Source organism: Mandrillus leucophaeus, unplaced genomic scaffold (genome assembly GCF_000951045.1).
Source record: "Mandrillus leucophaeus isolate KB7577 unplaced genomic scaffold, Mleu.le_1.0 Scaffold356, whole genome shotgun sequence".
In the NCBI taxonomy this organism is placed as follows: domain Eukaryota; kingdom Metazoa; phylum Chordata; class Mammalia; order Primates; family Cercopithecidae; genus Mandrillus; species Mandrillus leucophaeus.
In genome coordinates, this window is record NW_012103765.1 from 657,573 (window position 1) to 665,253 (window position 7,681).

Genomic DNA, 7,681 nt, shown 5'->3' on the forward strand with positions numbered 1-7,681 from the left:
AGATACTACCAGCCCACTCAGTGAATTCAATCTTAATACCTTTCATTGTTAGATAAACCCTTCTTCTTCCTTGGCCCCACTGATTTTCACCAGCCTGTTCTCAGCTGTGATCCAGGTGCTAACAGATAAAAATTTTCAAACAGACTAAAACTAAAACAACCAAATTTCTGTCTCTAACTGCATTCAGTTATCTGCTTAAGGACCTATGATATGTCTAATGTAAGTTACAAATATTAAAATGAATGATGAATAAATAAGCCAGCATCACAAATACAAAGTGATTAAGAGCAGAAATCCTGATAAAAATTGCTATTTATGTATTGTGGTGCTATTGCTGTCTTCGGCTGACATTACCACAGGAAACTTGAAGATACAGTGCTTCCTGGAAAATTTATGTATACACTTCAATCATTGATTTTTATACAAATCAAGCTTATTTGTGTAAGATCATCATGAGGCCAAATCAAATCCTCTGGATATTTGAAATAATTGGTTCAGCAGAGTGTCTGCATGTAGAAGTAATCTTTTGCTTGGGTCTAGATATTTATAAACACTAAGTTAAAAAACTTGAGCATTTATGAAATTCCAACAACAGCAAAGAATAATTCAGGCAGCAAGTGAATCCTACTCAGAGGCTTATTTTCAAAGCTTACGTTACTGTTTACAGTATATCTGAGGAAACCCTCAGAGGGAAGTTGTTTTATATGTGCAACATCAGCCTCTGAAACCCATGTGTAGCAGAAAAAGACTGTCACTTTTTCTAGGCTTTAAAACACAAATGAAACGTTTTCAAAAACCAGTCAGACAGATGTTCCAGGTGCTAAGTTTTCATAATTTTACATGTTACTGTTTCCTATTTTATCACTTCATTAATTCAACTCTACTAACAAAGACATTAATATTTCTATTTCTCCTCTCAACCAATCACTCTGAGTACAATACACTCACAGGATTTCATTTTCTAGTAATCCATTTTAAGACACGCTCTCTGGGTGTGTTTTGCATCTAAATGTGGTGACATGACAACCTTACCAAAAAGTTAAGAATTCATATTAGGTGAGGGAAATTCGTTTTGAAATCTACTCTTGTTTCCCTTGTTACTTCCCTCACTTCTCAGCTTTAATAACTAACTATTTTTTCTTTTTCCTCCCATAGGCTTTCTCTTGTCAAGAGCTTGTCTTTCGACTCTTGGACAGCATATTTATCTTAGTTTCAGCCTTGAATTCTCACTTGGACATATTCTATTTCCCTACCAGAGTGTAACCCCAATATAAAGACTGACAGTCAAGCTCTACTACACCCTGTGGCCAGTTTCTCCAGATAATAATGAATGCCATGCACATTCACAGGCTATGTTCTAGAGGATTCTCAGAAGGTATACCCCTTTGAAGTTGTCTATTCTCCTTCTCTTATGCTAAATTTTGCTAGTAGAAACGTATGAGTTAAGTTATTAAACCTCTCAATGCATCCTCAATCAAAATTCAAAAGTCTCTATGAAGAAAAGCTTGGATTGAACACTTTAATGGATTTTTAAAATAAGATTTCACAGAAAATATTTTGCTCTAAATGGTACACAGGATGGGTGTCCAGAGATCATACAGTCTGAGGAACAGAAAGGTCCAGAAGAAGGATGGGGACATGTTCAAAACTACTCTGTTTCACATGCTTACCAAAACTGACATATTGATGTGAAAAAAATTAAGTATGTGTTATTAGAAAAGTAACTTTAGTGTTTCCAGAGAATAATATTAATGAAATGTACAAAAATTTTGTTAGCAAATGCATAGCATAACAAAATATGTCAAGCATTGTTGCCTTCATTTTAGACATTTTCATGATTAAATTATGACTGATTTTTAGGACCAAAAACTGAAAGACAGAGGAAAAGAAAGAAACAAGAAATTACAATTGACATGGTAATTCAAAATGTCTGAACATAGCATACTAAAGATTCTTGAGTAACTCCCTCTAATTTATCCTCTTACTTCCAGGTCATTTGATACTTTTTCTAAGGATATACTTACAAGAAAATAAAAATGTTAACCAGTTAGGGCTGCAAAATCTACCATTTAAAAATAATACTTCCTCTTTACTAACAATTATTTTCAGATATTTATTAAATTTGTCTATAAGAAATTTACAAACATAGATATATGCACAGATATAAAGGCAGAAGAAAAAGTCTGAACAACTAACAACAAAAAAATTCATGTGGCTGACCCAGGCAGGGAAAGCTTGAAATCAAAGGTTGGTTTGAAGTAATCTCTGCTCATTAAAAGCTCAAGGTCTAGGCTGGGTGCAGTGGCTCATGCCTGCAATCCTAGCACTTTGGGAGGCCAAGGCCGGCAGATTACTTGAGGTCAGGGGTTCGAGACCAGCCTGACCAACATAGTGAAATCCTGTCTCTACTAAAAATACAAAAATGAGCCAGGCATGGTGGCTTGTGCCAACAACAGTCCCAGCTACTCGGGGGGCTGAGGCAAGAGAATCACTTGAATCTGGGAGGAGGAGGTTGCAGTGAGCAGAGATTGTGCCACTGCATTCCAGCCTGGGCAACAGAGCAAGACTCCATCTCTAAAAAAGAAAGAAAAAGAAAAAGAAATAAAAACCTCAAAGTCTACCTAGAGAGAAACATAAGGAAGGTACCATGGTATAATGGAACAAAATAAAAAGAGCTCACTCAAATGAACTGGGGCACTTTTAAAGAAACGATTTGAGCTATGATGTCATCATCTGCAAATAGGATATTAAAACCCACCTTGAAGAATTGTTATGAAAAACCAAATAAATTCTATACAAAAAATTGGTACTAAGTAATATGTTATTTAAATAGTTATCCTGAATGACTCTATACTCATACCTATAGTCATGCTATGATGGCAGTTTTAATAGTATTTCCACATGTTAGTTACAGGTATATGAAGAGATGTGGGAAGGCTTTTTGTGGGTAATGTCGTTGAGAGGAGACTTGAAGAATAACCGAAACCAGTTACCACGTCTCTGGTGTACTACATTTAGTCCAAGTTTTCCAAAGTGCGTTTTGTGGAACACTAAATTCCCAGGATGTATTTATAGATATTCTATGATTAAAGATTTCTTAGAACACAGAAGATTAGATAGCACTGAAAAATAAACAACACAAAACCAGTATGTATTTGAAGATTTAATTTATATATCAGTATTACAAATATATGTATGCTGGTGGGAAAGAAGCATAGAAGAGAGTATACAAGTTTCAAAAACCCATTTTATCATTAAAATAGTACTTTTCCCTATAAACAAAAGCCCGAATACTTTGTAAATGATGTGTTTGCAATTTGGGAAATGCTGACCTACATTTTTGGTTCTGGAACATTTAGCTAAGTACCAGAGGGCTTCATGTATTTTTTTTTAATATATGCAAAGGTAGGACTTTGGTACTCTATACGTAAGTAAAATCAGAGCATTAAAATGTTTCATTGAGATAGTTGAACCCTATGCAAATCCCTGCTAATCAGTGGCAAAATAAATACAAAACATTAAACTGGAGGTGGTACAAGCTCTGCCTATGAAGCAGCAAAAGGGGGATTAACCTACAAAAATAATTAAGACTGTTTTTCAAATTCAAAAATGGAATAGGAATATAGATCAATGATCAGGCCTTGCTATGGGTATGGGGTTGGGTGGGAGTAAAGGGGGAAAAGTAGCAAATGGTGGCTTATGTGACACATAACTGTCAACCTCTCAAAGACTATCCCAAGGGAAACTGCCGGCCACTTGAATGATTCTAGAAGTATTAATAAATTTGCCTGAAGTAGATACTTTATTTAATAAAGTTGTTCATCTGCATGTTATGCAAATATAGTGTCTATCTCTGTGCTAGTGAAAGCACAAAAGCATTTGAAAGATTGTCCCTACCATGTTTTCCATTCTTTGCTATTAAACTATAAGCACTTTTCCTAAAATTACAAATCAAGAAAATATTTAGGCAGTTTAAAAAAATGTATAATTGCTTCCTAGTGATTTGTGGTACACACACACACACACACACACACACACACACACGGAGACACATGTAAACATACGCAGTGAAACAAAAAACAACCGAACTGTATAAAGGTGAAAAGCTTGAAGGGAACCTATTCAGGGTATATGTGCAATATAGAGTATTTTTGGCTCTTCAGGATGTTATGATGAAAACACAGAGATGGTGAATTTAAAGAGGAGAGCAACAGGCTCTGAGAATATTTATATTTTATTTTATATTTTAATTGACACATAATAATTGTACATATTTGTGGGGTTCATAGTCTTTATATATAATATGTAGCAATCAAATCAGTGTTATTAGCATATCCATTATCTTAAATATTTATTATTTGTATGTTGGGAACTTTCAATATTCTCCTTCTAGCTATTTGAAAGTCTATTATTACTAACTAGAGTCAACCTACAGTGTTACAGAACACTAGAACTTATTTTTCCTGTCATTTTGTATCCTGTAACAAATGTCTTCCTATCGCTCTCTTTGTTCTATTCTTCCCAACATTTAGTATCCTCTGTTGTACTTTTTACTTCTGTGAGATCAACGTATTTGTTTTCCACATATAATTGAGAACATGCACTGTTTAACTTTATGTTCCTGGTTTATTTAACTTAATAAAATTTACATTCCCACTAACAGTGTATAAAATTCTCCTTTTCTATGCATCCTCATCAGCATTTGTTATTTTTTGCATTTTTGATAACAGTCATTCTAACTGGGGTGAGATGGCACCTCATTGTAGTTTTGATTTGCATTTTCCTGATGATTAGTGATGTTGATAATTTTTTCACTTACTTGCTGGCCAGACTGACTGTATGTCTTCCTTTGACAAATGTCTGTTCAGTTCATTTGCCCACTTTTAGTCACATTTTTTTCTTCTGCAGTTGAGATGCTTGAGTTCCTTGCATTTTCTGAATATTATTATCCTGTCCAATGAATGGTTTGCAAATATTTTCTTCCATCCTGTAGCTTGTCTTTTCACTTTGTGGATATAATTCCATTTGTTTACGTTTGTTTTTGATGCCTGTGCTTTTACGATCTTATTCATAAAATCTTTTGCCAGATCAACATCCTGAAGTGTTTAATTATGTTTCATTCTAGTGGTTTTATCATTTTGGGTCTTATATTTAGATGATTCATTCTAAGTTGATTTTTATATAGGGAGAAGGGTGGGTGTCTAGTTTTATTCTTCTGCATATGAATATCCAGTTTTTTCAGCAGCATCATGTATCAGGGAGACTTCTCCAGTCAGTGTTCTTACCACCTTTGTCAAAAATCAGTTGGCTGTACATATGTGGATTAATTTCTGGATTCTCTACTCTATTCCACTGGTCTATGTATCTTTTTTTATGCTACTATCATACTCTTTACATTATTATAGGTTTGTAGTAAGTGACTTAAGTAGGGGCTTAGAATGGGTTAAGAGAAGCACCACTCAAAGGTGTGGAAATCTACCTCCAGCTAGTTCTAAGGACATTTTAGATGGTAACAGATGGAGAAAGACATGCAAAAAAAAGTAAGACAATCTTTTTAAAGGTGTAAAGGTGTGACAGATATCATGCCAGATTGCTTTGTTTTGATTTTTTCTTCTCTATGTCTTTGGTAATCCCTATAAACAAATAGATGATTCATTCACTGTAATTAATTGGTAAATAAATAAAAATAACTTGAACCAGCAATCCAACTCAATCTGCTAATGCTGTGCAGGTCATTCATTGAGTAATTGTTATATTACATCTTCTAAGTAATAAAGTAATAGACAGTCTATCTTGGTGTCATGATGTTGCTTACGTGTGTTGTCTTCAATTGATTCATTCATTTATATTACAAGCAGGTACTCAATGTCAGGAACTATACCAAGTGTCAGATATAAAACAAAAGATAATAAAGTCTTTGCCCTCAAGTATTGATCAATCTGTTGTGAAAAACTGGCATATAAACCGGGTGTGCCTTCTCAGATCCCTCACCTAGTTTTCATTTACTTTCTCTGGTAGTACCCACTTTCACCAAGTTGACATTCCTTTTTCATATGTGCATGAAGCACCACACCAGAGAGATATGGAACTCTATTTTCAGAATATCCACTGGGCAGCCAGATGATTGAACTCAGAAACAGGACATGTTCTCTCCCTATGTAGTGAACCTGTAACTGTGAGGATAAGCAGCAGAAAGAATCCAGGCACATACACTTCCCCCACTGTAGAAGACTACTTCAAGTGGTACTTCTCTCAATCCACTGTAAGTTCTGCACGCTGATTCATCTGCTGTGTCTCATCACTGCTGAATGTGAAATGTTAATCACAACAGTGAGAAATTGACTTTCATTGCATCACATCTGTTGCTTCTTTCTATTTTCTGTCATTCTCATCACTCTGGGCTTGTGCTTTCCCAGCATTTTGAGCACATTAATTCTCCCAACCTACTCTATTTCTACTGATCCTGGGATAATAAACAGTCATGGAGGCAAAGGGATCCATCAAGAGGCAAAATAACTACTATAAAAATAGGAAGATAATTATTAAAAATTAGAAAAACTAAATAGTAATGAAAAGATTGCCTAACACTTATTGAGTATCTCCCATGTGCTAGATACTTTAAATTTAGTATGTATATTTTTAAAAAATTATCCTCCAGGAGAAATTTTTTATTATACATTTTAGGAAAATGCAGAGCAGATAAGTATGCTTCACAAAGTTATGCAGATAATATTGGTAAAAATTAGATTTAAACCTGGGGTTTTCTATGTTCGCATACAGTATTTTTTTCTGCTCAATGTTTAAAAGGTCAGGGAAGTCTTGCTTGGGGATGTAGCTTTGGTAGTAAAGAAGTTCACAAGAAGAAAGGACTTTCCTGTCTGATGGAATAATATGAATGAAGGGGCATATATCGTGTATGACAACCTGAGTGTCCAAATCAGAGGATTACAGCTTTCTTTGTTTGCAATGCTGCTTGCAACTTGAGCACTACTACTGACCATGCCACTACAAGCAACGTATTCCAGAGAAAAAAGGTCAAAATTGAGAAGTAAATTTTACCTTGCCAATGAAGAATAAAGAATGCCTTACTACTTACCACCTGCTGATTTCTTACACTTTTGTTCAATACTTATTTGTAATACAAAACATTTACAAAAATGTTTAATACAAGACTATTTACAAAAATATAACCTAAAAATGTCACATAAACTTTAAAATAATCAAGTTTCTTCTTAGATTTTGAATTGCTCTATAACGTGAACATTGACCTGATATATCAGGGATAAGAAATAGACCATGTTGTTTCAGGAATGTCAAGGTCACTGCTGGAATGGCATTTACATGTTGATGAATGATATGTAGTTTGCTGAGCTGGAAAAGTCTCAGAATTGTCAATGCTTGAATAAATAAATAAATGAGTAAAATAATAAGAGTCAAAGGCGATGATTCAGAAATAATAGACTTGAAGAGAATAAAGTGGTTAAGTATGGAATTAACCCAAGGGGGAGTGGATGAAAAGGGGAGAAAAAGGAATCCCTGGCACAGCCAATCCTTGCTTAAGAGTTTACTTCCGGCCAGGTGAGGTGGCTCATGCCTGTAATCCTAGCACTCTGTGAGGCTGAGATGCATGGATCATAAGGAGCAGGAGATGGAGACCATCCTGGCTAACACGGTGAAACCC